At 41.7% G+C, this 17771-nt stretch overlaps 1 long non-coding RNA gene across 1 annotated transcript in view; it reads left to right on the forward strand.

Annotated features, from left to right (window-relative positions):
• Window positions 1–226: 226 nt before the first annotated feature.
• Window positions 227–17771, forward strand: part of LOC129144659 (uncharacterized) — a 176363-nt gene continuing 158818 nt past the window's right edge. Inside the window, exons 1-2 of the long non-coding RNA XR_008549079.1 lie at window positions 227–412; window positions 965–1066. This is a non-coding gene — a long non-coding RNA (uncharacterized LOC129144659). The remainder of the gene's footprint in view (window positions 413–964; window positions 1067–17771) is intronic.

Raw genomic sequence — 17771 nt, forward strand, 5'->3', positions numbered from 1 at the left:
CTCCTCACATCAGTACTGCTTTCAGTAAAACCAAAGTATGACAGGTTGTCATGTGAAAACTAGGAATCTTGAACGAAATTTGCATTCTGAGGTCTCTGGACCCTACTTTCTGCAATACAGTTGAACTGCCCAATTGGCCCTGGGAGCTGCTGCTGCTTGTGCCTGAAATCATACATCATAATGATTCCACTGCAATGATTCAGTTATAGAGATGTACCATGGGGGAGTTCATGGTTGGGGGTGGAGGTAAGAAATGCCATAAGGAGGACTATAAGTGACTTTCTGGCCAGCCAAAGAAATGTCATAGAAGAAGAAAGAAGGAAGATACAAATGAGAAGAGAAAAGAAGTTGGCATCTCAGAGAGAAGCAGAAAACCAGTCTCTCCCTTTCCTTCTGTCAAGAAGGCTAAGAGGTGTGAGCAGCAGATTGCAAAATAATCCAGGGAGCCGAGGACATTGCCAACTTGCTATAGATGTTGGAACTGTCTCTTGATTTTGGGAGGCTAACAACTAAAGGCTTGAGAAAATGACCAAATCGAGACATTGCTTTCTTCTGCCATGTGATTGGGGGAAAGGATAGGCACCTACAGGCGTTTTGGCAGGTTTTAGAATTCTGCCCTCAGGGTGCTTGCTAGATTTCCAGTTTCTAGTTTGGCTCCTACCTGGCTATGGACGACTTCAGGCTCCTGTTATCCTTGTGATACTACACCACCCCCTTTTCTGTATGCTTACATGGGCTGCTGCTTGTTATCTATAGACAAGATCCTCAATGTTTTGATTTCCTCCCCACCAGACCCAGGGGTACTTTGGGGTTCCCCATCTCATTCATGTATTGTTGTTTGGTCCTATATATGTGGTTTAAGCTATTTCCTTCCTCAGTCAGATCTTGTGGGGGAAGGGCTCTACTTGTTTTTGTTTTCCAGCTAATTAAATTTTCTTATTTGTTTCCCTCCACAACCTCTCAGATACCTCTCAGTACATCTAGAAGACCATGCGTGAAGTTAGTTAAGAGCAACAGCAATAACGATCTCCAAGTCATTGACTAAACCACCAATAGGAGGCAAGCTGTGAGTCATTCTAATAAATTTTGTGTCTACCTTAGAGGGAAGGGCAGCAAGATGGGATTCTTAAGATCTGCTTGACCTTTGGGTATCCACAGCCAATATGAGACTTCATGCTTCTCCCAATCTGCTTCCTGTTCTCCTTGTTGAAGGGAGGTCTTACTGGAGAGCTCCCTTGTTTAAGGGTTGCCTCCTGACTCCTCATAGATGCATCTCTAAAAAGCAGGATCTCTAAAGTCAGCTCATGCTCTTGAGCTAGATTTTCATAAACAGGATGAGTTGAAATGCGTTCTGCTTTTTCCAGGCCTTAAAAGGCAAATAACTTGCTCATATTTCTAAATTCTGTCCTGAAAACCTGATCTGTGAAGCAGCAACATGTTTTTATGCTTCATAACAACAAATAATACACCTCCAATGAGTTCAGAATGTTTTTTCTATTAATGGTGAAATTTTAATATAAAAGCAATACATGCTTTAAAAAAATTAAAGTAGTACTTATTAAAAAAGAATTAAACCAGCACTGACAAGAAGGAACATTCTCTAACAGTTAAGGAGATACTGGACAAAACTGCCTGGATCAGAATCTTAGTTGCAACCCTCACAGGCTATCAGTATGTGACCTTGGGCTCCCTGAGACTCCTGTTCCTGATCAGAAACAGGAGCAGTAATAGCATACTAGCCTCAGGGGGTGTCATGAGGATTAAATGAGTTAATATTCATAAATAACATGAAAAAGTGTCTGGCACATTGAAAGCCTCATAAACATTTAGTATATGAAATAAAATATTCTCAACTTTTCCTATATTTCCATGTTCATATGAGAATATTAACAATTTAATCTTCTGTTTATATCAGTAGGCTTATAATATATAAATTGATCTGTTTCACTACCCCTTTGAAAATATATTAGACAACTTTATTATCTCTATTTAGAGCTAACTTCATTTTCTTAATGACTGCTTATTTACATATAGCAGTTGTATGAGTATATAAAAATTTTTTATTCAGTCCTCTAAAGATGGATTTATGTTCTTTTAATGTTTTCATTATAAACAGTGCTATAATTTATAGGTATGTACCAATATTTCTGTGCACTTAAGCAAGTGAATTTTACTTTTATTTCGTTTGGTAGGGATTGCAAAACTGCCCTCCAAAAAGCTTTACCAATTTGTACTTGATTTGAACTCTTTCAATCCCCTGGCAGTGCAAGGAGTTAAGACACAACCTATGAAGGTATCCGCAGCTGCGGCAGGAGTTTGATCCCTGGCCAGGTTGCTACCCACATGGTGCAGCAGAACTCTGCTGTCTTGCCTTCTGTTCCCCTCAACAGTGTATTTCAGTCAGTCTACCTGTTCTGTTCCCCACCCTGTCTCTGGTTAATCCTCTCACCCCCCACACATCTGGCCTGTACCCCAGTTCTTGTATGCATAAATAAATAAATCTTAAAAAATAAAATATGATCACAAAAATCTGCAAAGAGCTGATGAAACTCAACAACAACAAAGAAAATAACCCAGTCAAAAAATGGGCAGAAGAGCTAAAAAGAAACTTCTCTGAAGAGGAAATGCAAATGGCCAACAGACATATGAAAAAATGTTCAACATCACTTGTCATCAGGGAAATGCAAATCAAAACTACCATGAGATACCATCTTACACCAGTGAGAATGGCACATATTAAAAAAACTAGCAACAACAAATGTTGGCGAGGGTGTGGAGAAAAAGGAACTCTCCTGCACTGTTGGTGGGAATGCAAACTGGTCCAACCACTATGGAGAGCTGTGTGGAGATTTCTGGACCTACTAAACATAGAGCTTCCATATGATCCAGCAATTCCACTCCTAGGTATTTACCCAAAGGACATAGAAACATCAATTCCAAAGAGCACCTGCACCCCTATGTTTATAGCAGCACTATTTACAATAGCTAAGCTTTGGAAACAGCCCAAATGCCCAAAAATAGATGACTGGATCAAGAAGATGTGGTACATATATACCATGGAATATTACTCAGCATTCAAAAAAGATAAACACATGCAATTTGCAGCAACATGGATGGCGCTGGAAGGGATCATGCTCAGCGAAATAAGCCAAAAAGAAAAAGAAAAATACCGGATGGTCTCACTCATAGCAGGAATCTAGAAAACTTAAATAAGGGATCAGGAAAATGAATAACTATAAGAAAGTGAAAATCAAAATCAACAAAAAACTATGAACCAGAGACACTTTTTGGGGGGTGGGGGCCGGGAGGGGAGGGATTGGGGTCAGAATGGGGCATGTGCAGTTGTATGGGGGAATATAAAAATAAAATTTATTATTTAATAAAAAAAAATATGATCACAACACTAAACAGTGAGTCTTGGTTGATGGGAATAAATGTGGAGTGCAGAGAAACATGTCCATGTCAATGTTGGGTAGAATGCTCAGAAGTACATGGATTGATATACATTTAGGCCTTATGTTTTCAAACAGTAACTTACCTTAAGTCTCAGTCCAGATTTAAGAAACTATAGTGATAATGCTAAGTGAAATAAGTCAGAAAATTAAAGATAGATTTTGGATGATTTTACTTATCTTTGGAACATAAATAACCATAAAAAAGATAAATTGGCAAAATATAGTGAAAACAAATCTTGGACCTTGTGAAAAAATTTACTGGTCACTAGAGGGAATGGAGGGGTGGGAGGAGAATATGGGGAAGGTAGGGCATTGGCATGAGTAACCATTGTGGAGGGTGAGTGGAACATGTGCACATATGGGGGAGTAAAAATGTAACTCTTGAATTAGAATAACAATAAAAAAGTTAATTAAGCTATCAAAACAAAAAAAGAAAAAAAATATGGAACACCATTAGCACCAGTGTTCCTCTCCCTTAACTCTGGAAAATTCAGATTCATCAAGCGTGCCTGTAACATTGGAGACATAGAAGACTACATTGGAATATAAGTGTGTCTTTAGCTTCAGTACTAATAGATAAGCCATGTATCCAATATGGAGAAAGGGAGTCTTTATCTAGCTATACTTCAGAGGAGATTGTAAAATGTGTTTAAAGAAAATGGATGTGGGAATTCCCCTAGAATAGTGGTGTGAGGCAAGGAAGGCAGAACGACTGGAGGCCCAGGAGCATCTGGCCTCTGACTCTGATCTGGGCTGGGCGCTCACCTCTCTTCATCCAAGGGTCTTGTCTTCCTTTCCCTTCAGACTTCTTCTATGTTTTTCTCATGGATGCTAGCAAGATTTAAGATTAGAGCTCTGAATGTTCGTTATACAGAACTTGAAAAAGCTTTACTGCTGTAGAATTTCTGAATCAGGGAAAAATGTGTCTAATTGGAGCAGTTCATTGCGCACTTATTTAATCTCCAAAATACATAAATTAGGTTTAAATACTTGAATACTGAACAGATACAAAAAAGAAGGTAAATATTGCTCCTAAGCTCTATATTTACATATTATATATAATTAAAAGTGAAACATCTACTTTGACCACTTTTTTCTTTCTCCCTTTAACTTCAATGGCTGTTAATAATTGAAGGTGATCTTGGAATTTTTAAGCTTTAAAGTACTTCGTATTAAAGAGAAAAATTAAGCCTGTGTGTTTTCACACTGAGCAGCCAGCAGCTCATCTAATGTTCTAACACCTTCAAGAGGTGAAGGAGAGGAACAAGAAAGGAGAGAGATATGGGAGGCAGTGGGAGAGGGAAGGTAGCGCAGGCGAGGGCTAGAAATGCCAGCCCCCCACCCCCAAGTCAGACAGCATCTTGTTTATTTCGTTTTGCTCCTTATTCATGGTTGTGTTCCCCAGTCATTAGCTCTCAGTGCATTCTGGGGAAGATTTCTGACTAATAAAGATAATGAATGTGATAATAACCACCTCAGGAATAATTTCTTGAGCATTTATTCTATGCCAAGTATCAAAAATGTGTCTTCTAATTCCCACAACAATCCTATTATTATCTCCACTTTGTAGATGAGGAAACCGAGGTCAGAAAAGGGAAGTACAGCCCAAGGTTACCCTGGAGTTCAGAACTCCAGCCCACACAGCTGGACTATAGGGCACACGTTCCTCCCACCATGTTGTAAACCCTAGACACAGTTAGGCTCGCACTGCTTATTCTGCAGAAAAGAATTTTCCACAGCTATGTTGGAAACCATGGGGAAACAACATTGTAAATAGCTTCAGAAATCACCCCCACTCCCAATATAAATTGGCGAGGTCTCCTATATGCCCTTTCCTCCTGGTAGGGGATTTCTAGAAGATGGGAAGAGTTCTTACCCATACTTAGACTGATCAGCATTGTAGACTCTGTGGCTTAAAAATAATAGACCAGGAAGACTTCCAAAATGATGTGTTAGGAAGAAAGAATATACCAGACAGAGGGCAGGGGCATCAATAAAGGAAGCTAGTGGGTGACTCAGGCGTGGTCAGGCTTCAGAACAATGCCCTAGAAGTTGGCATCTGGGAGTTAAATCAAAGGTTTGGGCAATCAGGAAATAATAAAACCCAAGTGTTACTGACATTTTTTTTTGGTAGTGATGAACATTCCAGCAGGGAATGTTGAAATTGAACCAACAAGTCCATCTGGGAGACTCCAAGAGATTGGGAAGCAGCGTTTGCAATGTGCCCCTTGGGTGAATGTAAACTCAGGGGGAGCAGATTTCTTTACAGATTGTTGTGGAATAATGGGAAAAGGAAGTAATTTAGCTTGTATGTGGAGTCAATGAGTTGATAGGAAGGTAAGAAATGAGGCTTAGTAGTGCAGCCTTTCGGGGCAATGACTCTCTCTGGGGTGATGTTCCCTTCCTGTGCCTCTGACACTTGCTGCCACTTCCCAGCCTTGGCTCTGTGGGCTGGCCCCAGAGGCCAGTTTGCCAGGCCTAAATGAAAGGCACAGCTGCTCACTAGGCTGATGGAATCACAGACATGTTGCTCAGGAGAAAATAATCCCCAAGAGACCTGAGAAGTCAAACTGAATTAGGGAAACATGGAAATAATATTGACAGTAAGCACTGTGTCCTAGGCACTGTTCCTGAAACTTTACTATTTTGCTTAAGCCTCTCAACACAGAGAAGATAGAGGCAAAATCACTTCAGTAGTTGTTATACACACCAAGTGGTTCTCGAGCAGATGTGCAAAGAGAAGAAGGCACTGAGATGTCTCTGACCATTGGGAGAGACTGGCAGATGGATCTTGGGGTGATCTGACTTTATTAGTTACCCCCCAGTTGTTGCCTTAGACCTCGGGTTTGTAGGACAGAGTTTAGAAATGTGAGCAGGTGGAGGTACACCAAGGTGAACTTGCTGTCAGGTAGAATAGTTTGAGAATCAGCACTGCAAGTGGTTGGAACATGCGCGGAAGAGCCCGCATGGGCCATGTTACTTACACACTGTGGCGCCTTGGCAAGTCACCCAGGCACTCTGTGCCTCAGTTTGCTGCTCTGTAAAATTAGCTTTGTAATTGTATTCCTTTATTAGGTGATTGTGAAAATTGTATCAATATATATAAAGTACTTGAATAATGCTTGGAAAATATTAAGCCTATGTAAACGTTAATTGTCAAAATTAATTATTACCAAAAAGAACTAAGAATGGCCACCAATAATCAAAATAGCAAACATTTACTGACCACATTATTTGCACTGTCACCTTTAATATTCTCAGTGCCATTCAATAGGGGGTCAGCATGCCTGTTTTATGGAGGAGGAGACTGAGACTTAGGGAGTTAAGTGTGTAGTTTATTAGTGGCAGAGTCAAATCCATACTTTTAAGAACCAAACAGCAAGCCTTGCAGGGAACGTAAAGAAGTCAGCTCACTGTGGAAGTGTGAGGAATGACCTTTACATGACTATTATTATGCTTGGAAGGGCTCCAGATGGAGGCAGAAGTGCTGGTTTCTGACTGTTCGTTCAGAGGAGTGTGAAGAGTTTTGTTTCTTACTTTTTTGACTTGTTAACTGTCATCATTTTATACTGGATGATAATTTTCTGTATGTTCTTTGCAGTGGTTCTCAAGCTTGGTTGCGCGTTGGAGTGACCTGGGGAGATTTTCACACCCTGATTCCCAGACTCACTCTGGACCAGTTATGTGGAAATCCCTAGGATTGGGACCCAGACACCAGTACTTAGTCAATTTCCCCAGGTGATGCCTATGTGCCTCACTGCCCCAAAACGTCTCTGTCTTAGGGAGCCCCTTTGAGTCACAGAGAATTTTTTAATAAACAATTATCAGGCTCTACCCTTCTGAGACTGTTCACTTGGTCTGGGTTGGGACTCAGACATGGTGTTTTGCAAAAGATCCCCCGGTGTTTACAATGAGCAACCAGATTTGAGAACCAGTATCTTTTTTTTTTTTTTAATAATAAATTTTATTTTTATATTCCCCATACAATTGCAGCCCCCCCATTCTGACCCCAACCCCTCCCCTCCCACCCCCGCCCCCCTAAAAGTGTCTCTGGTTCGTAGTTTTTTGTTGATTTTGATTTTCACTTTCTTATAGTTATTCGTTTTCCTGGTCCCTTATTTAAGTTTTCTAGATTCCTGCTATGAGTGAGACCATCCGGTATTTACCCAAAGGACACAGAAACATCAATTCCAAAGAACACCTGCACCCCTATGTTTATAGCAGCACTGTTTACAATAGCTAAGCTTTGGAAACAACCCAAATGCCCAAAAATAGATGACTGGATCAAGAAGATGTGGTACATATATACCATGGAATATTACTCAGCATTCAAAAAAGATAAACACATGCAATTTGCAGCAACATGGATGGCACTGGAAGGGATCATGCTCAGCGAAATAAGCCAAAAAGAAAAAGAGAACCAGTATCTTAAATGCCATTAGATAACAACCCAGGAGAAAGTACATGGGATTTTTAAGTAAAAAAAAAAAAAGGTAAAATGGAGGACATATATCTCAGTACTTTATATGTTGTGACTTTTACCTTGACTTCACATTTAACATCATTCTGGTAGTAAAGCTCAGCCAATAAATATGACCTACTGAGAAGGAAAAAGGTCATATAATACATAACATGTACATTTTTAAAGACATGATTCAAAGCGATTCTTTTTGGACATTGTACGAGTTTTGGGGGCACATGCAAGATGATAAAGTAACAAGGAAGACCCCTCTCTTTTCCTCTACCTAGCGTCACACTCCGCGCATCTTTCATGAGGTTAATAAAAGTTGCAGTCCCTGTCATGTCCTCTTAAATCTAGCCCCTTAATGTCTATTGAACTTATGGAAAGGTGGTGATGTGATGACAGATTCAAGTGTGGCAGTGAAGGCGGAGCAGAACACACATGGTGAAGGCAAGATGCGGCAGGGTCTGCTGTTGAGATAATCTTGACTGATGAAGTGCGAGCCTCCTTCTGTTCTCCCAGCCTGGTCTCTGATCTGACGGTGAGATAGGCTTTAAAATGGGCAGCAAGTGTCCAATATTCTACTGCTTTCTCCCAGCTTCTTCACCCACTCACTCAGTCACCCACACTCTCCTGTTGTCCCACATCTGCTCTGGAAGGCAGATGCCCGGACTGGTGAGCTTATGCCCACATGACCTTTTTAATTCCTTACTTTCCTGAGCCTCAATATTCCCAGCTGTAAAATGGGGCCAATAGCACCTCTTTAAGACATTGTCATTATGATTAGAGCAAAGGTATTCAAAGTGCCCCATACTAATATCTCATTAAATTTTATCCCCTGTAGGCTGGTGTTTAGGCAGAAGGCTTTGTAGGCCACAAGGGTCTGTGTGCTGGTGATTGTTGAAACCTGGCCAGCGGAGAGAGAAAAGTGTTAGACTGAGAACGGGTCCCACCACTGGTGGTACATCCCTCTGTCAGATGGGCAAGTCTTTCCTGCTGGTTTCCATGGAAACATAGAAATTCTTCTGAGTTTTATTTCACACAAGGATGAATTAGGGACTTAGAGTTTCTGGAAAAAAAGTACCGTTATATTGTAAGTTAAAATATATTCATTGTCAATCACTAGTGTTCTTGACAAATAATGCTGAAAGTCATTGTACCATTTATTTGCTAACTGTGTGTACTGGGGAAAAGACCAGTGCACATTTAGAAAATCTCACTTGTAGGAATGTTCTTCATGCTATTTTCTTAGGCTATGTGCATCAGCAGAATAGGATCCAGGTTATATTTATTCTCTGGATCGGAGGTATTCTGAAAATTAATTGGTAAACCAGTGATTTGGAATTTAAGAGCATTTCCTCTCAGAAAACTTGAAATGTATTTGCATGATGATAAGAAAGTGTTTAAATGTCTTTGAAACACAATGTAACTAAATTAATGAAGTCCATTCATTATGGAATAGGATTCAAGGTATGCAAAAAGGGAAAAGGGACTAGATATTTCTTTGGCACTGACCTGTGGTAGGTAAACTCAGCGCGCTCTTACTCCTTTTACTCAACTACCATCGTCCTAAACTCTCAGTGTCCTAAATTCTGCCCCAAGAACCCCACAGTGTTGTTTCCCCATCAGTGACCCACACCCTAGTCTGCCTCTCCTGTCTTCTCCTGCTGACCCTGTGGAAGCACTGCAACTCATTTCACTCATGAGTCAGAAGGAAAGCAGGTTGATTCAACTAATTCACACTACTGTCTGCATGACTGATATTTATAGAGGTATTTTTTTAAAAATATATTTTTTTCCTCTTTGTTCTTCACCGTTATTCTCCAAATAGAAAAACATTTCAGGCCATTTGACAAAGTGAAATGAAACAATGCAGACAATTTAAAGGCATATTTTGTAGACTGGTAACCACAAGAGAGGCAAAATATCCCATCAGGGAGTTTTTCATTCTTTTAAGCCAAGTCCCTCAAAAGTATGTCCCCTGGTTGTTTAGAGGTATTGCTGTGTTGAGAGAAACCCTATGGCAGGATTGACTGCAGAACTTGTGCAAAGTGAACGAACCCCTGTTAAAAATAATTATTAAGAGTTTCAAGATGGTGGCCACAGAGCATAACACCAAGCAGGGGCCCTTCTCCATACAGGGCCCCACGTCACACACCTGGTTACTCATCTGTGCAGTCAGTTCTCCCCAGGGTCATTGATGCCACATCTTGATTTCAGTTCTCTTGAGAGCATTTAAAGGGTTTTATGTCTGTGACTCTACAGAAAGAATGTAGTGAGAAGCATTTCCTTCATTTTTAGTCTGTGGTAACTTAGACATTTCTTGGGGAACTGGCAATTTATAGCTCCTCTTTTGGGTGCTCAAAGCTGTCCCTGCTTCCTTCATCCACTAGAAGATACTTCAACCAACTAAGACACAGCAAAATCCAGCTCTTGCTTTCTTTAAAGTTCCATTCGTGTGTCTTATAGATCCCAATGTTTAATATAAAACTCCAACATAAATGGAAGTGTAGGGAAGGGTAGAGGGGGTCCCCTAAAGTAGGCTGCAGAGCAGCATCTGGCTGTGGGTGACTCCTTGCCCACTAAGGTGGCTTTGGCATTTAAGTCTCTGCTGACTTGGAAGTAGACTGGGTTCTGTCTGTGATGCCTGTCGCAGTTGAATGATGGCTTCTGCTGAGGCTTGGCACAAGTGCTCCTCTGCTGAGCTCTATCCACCCTGCTCTCTGCAAGTCATCACAGCCTCTTGAAGAGTCCTTTGGGCAAGAAGGTAAAATGCTCCATCTGTGGCCCTGCTGCCCTGGAAGCCAAATACGAACAGGGAAACTTGATTGAAAGTGAGAGGTAAGGACCAGGAGTGCTGCCCTTGTTAGTGGTTTTTAAAAATTGAAGTACGGTTGGCAAAAACATGATGTTAGTTTTCAGGGGTACAGCATAATGATATTTGATATTTGTGTACAATGTGAAATGATCACCACAATAAGTCTATTTTCCATCTATGCAGTTTTTTGAATTTGCGATACAATCTTATTGCTTGTGGACCCATGTACACTACAGCCTCATGATGTATTTGTTTTATAACTGGAAATTTGTACTTCTCATATATGTGTATGTAGATATCTTTCAAAAATATACATTGCAAGAGGATTCATGGAGGAAAACATGGGAATATAAGACAGGGTGTTTTCTTCTACTTCTGTATGTCTTGCACAGCCCCTCAACTTGATGTTTGATTTTTGAGACAGAGACTTCATAGTTCTCATTTTCTGGTGTGTTTTTATATTCACTCCACGAAGAAAAGAAACAGGGGCCTCATTCCAGTGTATGCTCTTGGTCCTTTTAGAGGAATCTGTTTACAGGAAATAAATGTGTAATGGGTTTATAACACACTTTCTCAATTTTATTTCCCAGTAAGAACTGCTTTGCCTCAAAATTCCATTTACTTTTTTTTTTTCTAGGATAATGTTATCTACTTTACAAAAATGAAAAAGAAATAACTACTTAATATAATTTTGGGGAGAACATACAGTTCTGAGATCAAAGTAAAACATATCCTAGGGCCTATAGACTTAAATTTTGAGTAGCGTGGGGCTTTAAATCAGCAGTGTGAGGTTGACGTTATGGGGTAGCATATTCATTGGTACAGCTGTGATTTGGATGGTAATTAATGTCTTGAAATATTGTTCAGTTTGTATGAAACCAGGTCTGGAGATGACTAAGATAGCCCCAATTTCATGGCCAGTCTTCCTCATCAGTGCTTGGGTAAATAGGTGTGTAGGTGATATTGCGTCCAGGGCAAAGTAAAAGCAAATTATAAATTGTGACCACTGGAAGGTAACAATTCAAGCCAGGGGCCCTAAGGGATAAATCTGAAAGCTAACTCTGAATACGAGTGTACTAGTCAGATGAGAAACTTGAATGAATCCTATTCCTAAGAAGGGGCAAGGTGAGGAGTTGGGTAGTTCTTGCTTTGGGGTCAGCCCAAGGAGCTCGCTCTAGTGCTCTCTCCCTGTCTCTCTCTGCCTCTCTGTCTCTCTCCCTGTCTCTCTGCCTCTCTGTCTCCCTGTTTTTTTTTTTTTAATATTTATTTATTTATTTATACAAGCACTGGGTACAGTCAGAAGTGCGGGAGGGTGGGAGGATTCACCAGAGCCAGAGCGGGGAACAGAACAGGCAGACCAATGAAATACACTGCTGAGGGGAGCAGTGGGTGCCGCAGGACAGATCTGTGCACCATGTGGGACCCTTGCTGGTGGTTGGGGATTGAACCAGGGCTGCAGAGGCTGTGGGCAGCTTCGCAGCCCAGCGCTCAACCGCTGCGCCACCAGGGGAGGCCCTGTCTCCCTGTTTCTCTCTCTCTCTTTTTCTCTCTCTCTCTCCCCCCCACACACACACATACAGACAGCTCTGCCTCTTAGAAGAGCCATGAAGCTCATCCATACTTCATTTCTCTTACAGCACAAGCCCATCTTTGTTTTCCTATATTTAGATTTCTAAGTTGAATGATTATGATACATTGGATAGAAGTGAATCCAGGTCAGGCAAATTCAGTAAAGGCACTGCTTGTTTGGCTTGTTTGATGTCTGCTTTGACATCAGAGTTGTGACTGAATTTGTTATGAGACACTGTCCAATCCAGAAAATTTATGATAATCTGTTCCTGAAGTGGTTCTCTAAAAATAGAGCACTTTTTGGTGCTTCAAAAATAAAATATTTGACTTCACACCATAGAAAGAGAATGATACAATTTAGCGTGCAGCTACCATGCTAATATATGTACATGCATATGTACATATGTATATGCATGTACATATATTAGACTAGTCTATCAGAGGTTAAAACTTGTGCTGTGATTCTCCCCAGCAGGGAAGGTTCAGGGACCACCTTGGTACTGTGGAAATGAGTCATTGCTGTCGTGTTGGAAGATAGGAAGGATTCGCCTCCCCTACAGAAGCAAATGAGCAGGAGCTTGTGCTTATTCCTTTCATTTTAAGGACTTATGTGGAGGGTGAAGCAGGAAGGAAAGGTTGTCATGGACTGCCAAGTGTCTCCCATGCTCCTGTCTTGATGGATCCCCCATCAGGCTGGGGCAGGAGGAAGTACTGTGACTGGGTATTTTCCTTCTAGATCTGGAGCAGTGCTAGGAATCAAGGGCCCAGTGCCACAGCTCAGACTATGGAGGCATGTGCCTGCGACCAGGGCTTGTGATTACTCAACTATGCAGCTGCCCCTGTGAGCAGCCACTCTCATATTTGGATACTCTCAAGCCTTTGGTGAAGGGAGGTGGTGACTGGGGCTTGGGTTGCTACTCTGGGAAAGGCCCTGAGCTGATAGGGGCCGAGGGAAGGGGAGGCACGGGTGGCCCTGAGAGAGTTGGTATGAGAGAGTTGGTACTGATGAAAATGTCCTGTTTCTTTTCCTCTTCAGTCTGTGTGGAGGGAATTGCTTCTGTTCTGGGCTGGATGCTTCCTGAACTGGTTGAATCCCCTCTGTTCTTTTTTGCAGGCCACACTCTTGCCCTCCCCCATGTGTATAGGATGCGACTTTACAGTCAGGCACATGGATCTTCTACATCTGCAATGGCTTTTGCTTTGGGTTTTCCTTAAGTACCTTATTTATCATACATTGCTACAGAGGCGTTTGTTTGTTTGCTAATTCCTCTGAAACACATTAGAAAGAATACTGTCTGATTGCTTTACATTTCTGTCTATTTCCCTGGAATAGTTTCTTGTTTGCTTGATATTGTAACTTTGCTTTCCAAACCTAAATGTCTTTGCTCTGGGATTCTGTTGCCTGATGGGCTACAAAGGGAAAGAGGTTTAGATTTCTTTGGGTGTGAAGGGGACCTTCTGAGTGGCATTGGAAGTGAAAGCAGGTGGGCACAACTATGGAGCCACCTTGTCTCTGTTGTACATCCAGTGATTTGGTGGCAGTTAAACTCCTGTGTTTAACCATGTGTGCTTGATGTAGAGTAGGAAAAACTTTTAAAAACCTTGAACAAAAGCAGTTCTGAGCCAGCTGGAGACTATCATTGCCTCTCTCATTTTTTGACATTGGAATGCTGATCTAAGTGAGACTGGTTAAAGAGTATGTTCCAGAAACAAGGGACCTTCTTTTGTTTTTTGTTTAACTCCTAAGACCTCAGGCACATGCCACCTTTCCAACTTGCTTCCTTGTTATGCCACTTCCCTCACCTTTGTTCTTCTTCCAGCCACCCTGCCCTAATTCCTCCCAGCCCCCACATTGAGCCTCTGCTCACAAGGCTCCCTCTATCTGGAACTTGCACCCCCCCACTGCATAGTGAATCATTGTTTATTTGGCAAGGCCCTGCTCAAGGACTTAAATTTTTCTCTTGACCTTCCTTCTGCAATTTGGGCCCTGCTGTGGTAGGTACTCACTTCTAATATCTCATACTAGGGATGTGCCATCTCAGTTGCTCATAGTTCATTTCTATCGCCTATGGGATAGAATATTGGGTAAGAACAGCCCCTGCAGCCAAGTTGCATGGTTTGAAGTTCCAGATCTTCCACTTACTCTGCGTGTAATCTTGGGCAAGTCACTTAACCTCTTAGTGCCTCAGTTTTCTCATCTCTAAAATGGCAATGATATAACACACTTGATGTTATAGAATTTTTGTGAGGATTAAACTATTTATTATAAGGAAAGTATCTGGCAAGGAGTAAGTTGCTTGTGTTATGATACTAATCTGAAAGTCCTTTGTGGGCAATGATCTCATCTTATTTGTTTTTGATCCACGATGGATGGTCTAAGGCAGAGCTGAGAAATGTTTATAGAATAAATGAATGCTTAGGGCATCATTCTTCTGTTTTTGAGTTCAATTTTACTTCAGTTGCCCACACATTCCTAGAATCTGAAAAGAAATGGCAGGAATGATTCTTAGAAATAGAAATAGGTGAGGTGAGAAACATATTTACCATTATTGAGGCAAATTGATCATCAGCATCTGGAGGTGATCCCATGTAGGATGTTATTCTAAAAATCAACTTCATCATTTTCTTCTTCTGCCATTCTCTCCTTTATCAGCTAGGACTTTTTCGTATCTATGTAATGGTGCTTTTAGCTTAACTTATCAGCTCTTGTTAGTTCATTTATTCCCTAAAATGCCACGTTGATTGGATTAGCCAAACACTTACACACGTATGGCCTGGTTCATGTGGCCTAATCTTTATATCATAATACTGCCCTGCAATGTTTGAAACAGCCAGTTAGTTTATTTTTTAAGATTTATTTTTTTTATTTATGCATACAAGAACTGGAGTGTAAGCTAGAAATGAGAGGGTGGTGAGAGGATTCACCAGAGACAGAGTGGGGAGCAAAACAGGCGGATCTACTGAAATATACTGCTGAGGGGAGCAGCGGGTGAGATAGGAGGGTTAGCTCCCTGGCCAGGGATCGAACTCATGCCACAGTGGCTGGCGATAACTCCTGCACCACTAGAGAGTCCCCGCAGCCAGTTAGTTTTTAAGTTTCTTTTTATCTACCAGGGGGAGGGGGCAGGAACATATATAATAGTTTCTTGATTTTCCTTGTATATTTTATTAATTACCTCTTGTATTTTTGACCTCCATTTTTTCTGCTAGCCAGAAAGATTACTGGTTTCTGAAACCAAATGTACCTAAGATCACGAGAATCCATTAATATCCCATCTGCTAGTTTACATTCTGTATTCCCTATATATTTCATGATGTCATTTACTCAAGTTCATTTTTTTTAATCTGACCCTTATTGCTTTGGCCTCAGAAGCTTAGGCTTGAAAAAAAAATCTAGTACCTATTCTATCTCACTATTTGCTATTTTACTTCAGGCTTTTGTAATTTTGGACTAGATTTACCTCTAAATCTCTAACCAGCTTCTCGTCAATCCACACTGCTGCCAAAACAGTATTTTTATAAACCAGATCTTGGATTATAAGATGATCTTAAAATGTGTGTTTTCTGATCTGTGCTTTAATCATTTAAAATCTATTTATTTATTTATTTATTTATTTATTTATTTATTTATTTATTTATTTATTTATTTATTTATTTATTTATTTATTTATACAAGCACTGGGTACGGTCAGAAGCGCGGGAGGGTGAGAGAATTCACCAGAGCCAGAGCGGGGAGCAGAGCAGGCAGACGACCGAAGTACACTGCTGAGGGGAGCAGCGGGTGGCAGGAGAGGTCTGCGCGCCATGTGGGACCCTCCTCTGGTGGCCGGGGAGCAGCCGGGGATCGAACCGGTGCTGCAGAGGCTGCGGGGGCAGCTTCGCAACCCAGCGCTCAACCGCTGCGCCACCGGGGAGGCCCTGTGCTTTAATCATTAAAAAAAAAATGTTTCCTGTATTAAATTTTCCATTATTTGTAGTTATTAAAATGTGCTTAATATAACTGTATACTGGGCATGTAGAGGAAATGTTGACAAACCAAGATATTCATGAGGATCCTGAGCTGAGAACAGTTTAAGAAAGGTCCATGAAAATATAACTTAACATGGGGCTAAGGGAAGAAATTCCAAAAGTAATTGTTTTATGGGTGAATTTATTGTGGACTATTGACAATGTCCCTATCTTGATTCACGGGTAATGTTTCCGTCTCTCTGACAAAAAGCAATAGGGAAAGGCAAGAGAGAGAGTTTAGATTATTTTCAGGAGAGACGTCTATACTGGAGAGATACATTTGAGAGCCAATAGCTGATATTCGAAGCTACGGATGAGGTCACTAAGGTGTGAAACAGATGTGGAGAGGAGAGGGTGTGAATGCTAAGGGACTGCAGAGCACCTGGGGCGGGAAAGCTGCTGTGAAGGAGCACCAGCAGGCCGGCGTCTGGCTGAAGGCAGGCAGTGTGAGAAGAGGAGTGAGTCTGTTGCTGGGGGACACCACTGGAAACTTAAGTGAGATGGGAATTGAGAAGCGAAGATTGGGTCGGAGCTGAGAGGGAGTTGCGCCGCCAAGGTCAGCTGTGGGCGCAGGGAAAACAAACAGCAGGCGCTGTTGTTGCAAGACAGAGAATGCAGGTCGGGGACCCCACAAAACCTCTGTGGAACCGAGAGAGGGCCGGTCCTGCAGAAAGAGGTGAGCGGGAAAGGGGGAAGCAAAGCCCCTGCGCCATTGTGGCAAGACAGGGAGTTGCAGGACAGGGCCCTCAAGATCCTGCTCTGGAGCTAAGCAAGTGCAGAGGGAGGGGATCTTCAGGGACAGCGCGCATCACTGTATCCACAGCCACCGCTCTAGTGGAGTTTTGGCATAACAGTGCTGGACTCCATCTGGTCACCAGCTTCCCACATCCCAGAAGGAGCACCCCGAAGAGATGCCCCCCAGTACCAGCGGCACAGTGTCCCAGCACATTGGACAAACTCATGCCATTCGCAGCGACATGGATGGAGCTTGAAGGAATTATGCTCAGTGAAATAAGTCAGAAGGAAAGAGAAAAATACTGGACGGTTTCACTTATAGGAGGAATATAGGGGATCAAGGAACAACAACAACAACAACAACAACAACAACAACAACACAATGAAACAAAACAAAAATAAACAGACAACTATAAATCAGAGACATTCTGCAGGGGAGGAGGAGGGAAAGGGATCAAAATGAGGGCGGCAGGAGCACAAGGCACTACGGTGATGGAGCACGGGTGAATTGGTGGAGGAAATTCTATGGGGACTACACCTGAGGAAAAAAAGCAAATATCATAAGAATTAATACATAAATAAATAATAAATAAATAGAAAGAAGGGAAGATTGGATTTGGGACGTGGAGGTCCGTTTGGCCAGAGCTGTCATGTTCAGTCCTGATTTTAGCGGGTTCAAGAGAGGAGGATCAGAGACAATGATCTGAAAGACTATTTGCCAGAA

This window comes from Talpa occidentalis, unplaced genomic scaffold (assembly GCF_014898055.3).
Source record: "Talpa occidentalis isolate TD23 unplaced genomic scaffold, MPIMG_talOcc4v2.1 talOcc4.5, whole genome shotgun sequence".
Classification (NCBI taxonomy): Eukaryota; Metazoa; Chordata; class Mammalia; order Eulipotyphla; family Talpidae; genus Talpa; species Talpa occidentalis.